The sequence below is a fragment of the Mirounga angustirostris genome, unplaced genomic scaffold (assembly GCF_029215605.1).
Source record: "Mirounga angustirostris isolate CCGP_5_RB_7025 unplaced genomic scaffold, mMirAng1.0.hap1 SCAF_7, whole genome shotgun sequence".
NCBI lineage: Eukaryota > Metazoa > Chordata > Mammalia > Carnivora > Phocidae > Mirounga > Mirounga angustirostris.
The window spans coordinates 24,013,420-24,015,789 of NW_026991715.1; the positions used below are offsets into that span (position 1 = coordinate 24,013,420).

The window sequence follows — 2,370 nt, forward strand, 5'->3', positions numbered from 1 at the left end:
TCTGTTTTAATTCTTCTGGTAGCTTTGCAGCCAAGTTTAAATGCGATGCTTATTCCATCATGCTTGTTTCTTGATTTTAAAAGTTTCAGTGACACATTTTGGCCACTCCTCCACTATAGAAGAGAAAGGGCTTAGTTTGCTTAAGCTACACCCCATTTCTCTCTTCTTCCAATTTTTAAGTAAATGCATGGTTTTTAGCTATCGCATTTTTTTTAAAGAAAAGAGTGGAATTTAATCTTTATTTACAGGACACTGCGAGAGAGGAGATTCCACATAGAAATAAGAAACCCACTGAGAGGAGGAGCTTCATATAGGTCATACAGTTTGGAACTGGTCAAGTAGCGTTTTGTTGTAAAAAGTGCTACAATAACAAAGCACATTTAAAAAGAGTTCTTAGTAGAGAAACAGTAAGACAAACTTCTACCAAACAGAGCACACAACAAGCAACTTTCTGCCTCAGCTGTACAATCTAAAAGTTAAAAGTCCCGGGAGTGCCATCCTGAACTTGGACTGTATAGCCTTCAGAGGTCGTTTCTGGCACAACCTTCTGATCTTCCTCTTCCTCTACGGAGAAATACTTCTCAATCAAGTTTAATGAAGCTTTGTACACAGACTCATTTTCATGGTTTTGTAGAGCTTCAATTTTGCCCAAACCTCCACATTCTTCAATCATTATACTAAGTTTCTCAGTTTCACCTGCAATGTTCCCTAGAGCCCATACAGCTTGTTCACTGACGAGGGCATGGGAAGATGCCAACAGAGAAACGAATGTTGGGATAACACCTCCGTCTACCACAGCCTCGGTCTGTTCTGACGTCCCAGAAGCAACGTTAGTGAGAGCCCAAGCAGATTCAAACTGAATGGGACTACAGTCAGTTCTGCCCAAGAAGGACACAAATTTTGGAATTTTGCAATCAAATCAGCCCGGATTATGTTGTCTATGGGGGGCTGTTTTTCCCTAGAAAGCAGTTTCCTAGCAGCTTGAGTAGCCTGGAGCTGGCTTTCCAAATTGTTTCTATTTATGCCTTTGACATTGTCATCAACAGACCAATTTACAGTGCCCTGGTTGTTGTGGTTTTCCTGTAGTAGAGAGGTAGCCTCATCTGGAAACGAGCTTACGTTTCTCCTTTTCGGCATCTGGTCACCCTTCTTAGCTTCCCTCAGCTCCACGTTAACTTCTATTCGGCACCGCCTCATTCCTGTACTGTCTTTCCCCTTGTTCTTGAATCTGTTAAGGTGGGCAGCTGGTGAATTAGCATTCTCGTTGGTGGACATGGTTATGAGACAAAGGGAGAAAGACGGCCAGCTCAGGCTTCCACAGGAGGCGGTCCGGGGCGTGCAGGCTGCGGGTCAACTGCCCTCAAAACGTCCACATGGATCACCCCAAAGACGGTGTCTTAGCTATTGCATTTTTGTTTATTTTTCCCTTTGATGCTGTAAATGGTCATTCTTTTGCTTCCAGCAGCACTTCACAATATCTCTCTATGCTCCCTCCCATCCTGTGAAGTTTGACTGTGAGTGTTTCTATATTCCCTTTAGCTGCTCATTACCTGATTCTATCTCCTGGCTTCTGCCAGGTTTAAATTCACTTACTAGTCTGGCAAGTAATCACATACTCTGAAGCTGACTTGTGAGAAACAGAATCTGCATGTCTACTCGAAAGCGGTGAAATCATTCAAGGCTTTCAGATGGTATAGTCCATTTGCCTCACGCCTGCTCTCCATCCCACGCCCGGTGTAAAGTACTCCTAGATGCAGCACTGTGTTGGAAACACAAGTGATGTGACTACAAACCATATCCTTACTAATGTAATGTCTGTAGTATTACTTTCTAGAATTAAGCAAAATTATTTTAATTAGCATTGAAATAATACAAGTTATTTTCCTAAAAAGCCAACTTAACAGGAAAGTTAAATTCTAAGTTCACATCTAAATCACACACACACACACACACACATACACACATAACCCAAAACTGATCTGCCTTTGGAAAAATAAACAATCTTTTACAAAAGAGAAGGTAGAATTGTCAGTGTGGTTATACCTTTCCGTATGCAATTAACGAGGCTTTAAAAACTTGTATGAAAATCACATGCCTATAAACAGAATTACATTTCAGGATCATTAAGAGACCTCACTATACAAAATAATTCCATAATGAATCATTTATAAAGCACGGAATTCTCTTATGGTGCAAATAATCATCTTTAGTTTATTTTTCAGTCATTCCGAATTTTCACATATTGAGTTTGCTTAACTCACGACACAGCTGTGTTTATGGAGAAAACTGAACTCTTGTAGATGAGTAACTTTATTATCATCCATCTTCTCCAGACTAAGAAGGACAGGCAAAGATGACAGCTATGATCCT

The 2,370-nt window shown here is 40.6% G+C and overlaps 1 pseudogene; it reads right to left on the reverse strand.

Annotated features, from left to right (window-relative positions):
• Window positions 1-469: 469 nt before the first annotated feature.
• On the reverse strand, window positions 470-1,275 carry LOC123854113 (importin subunit alpha-1-like; annotated as a pseudogene).
• Between the last annotated feature and the right edge of the window lie 1,095 nt (window positions 1,276-2,370).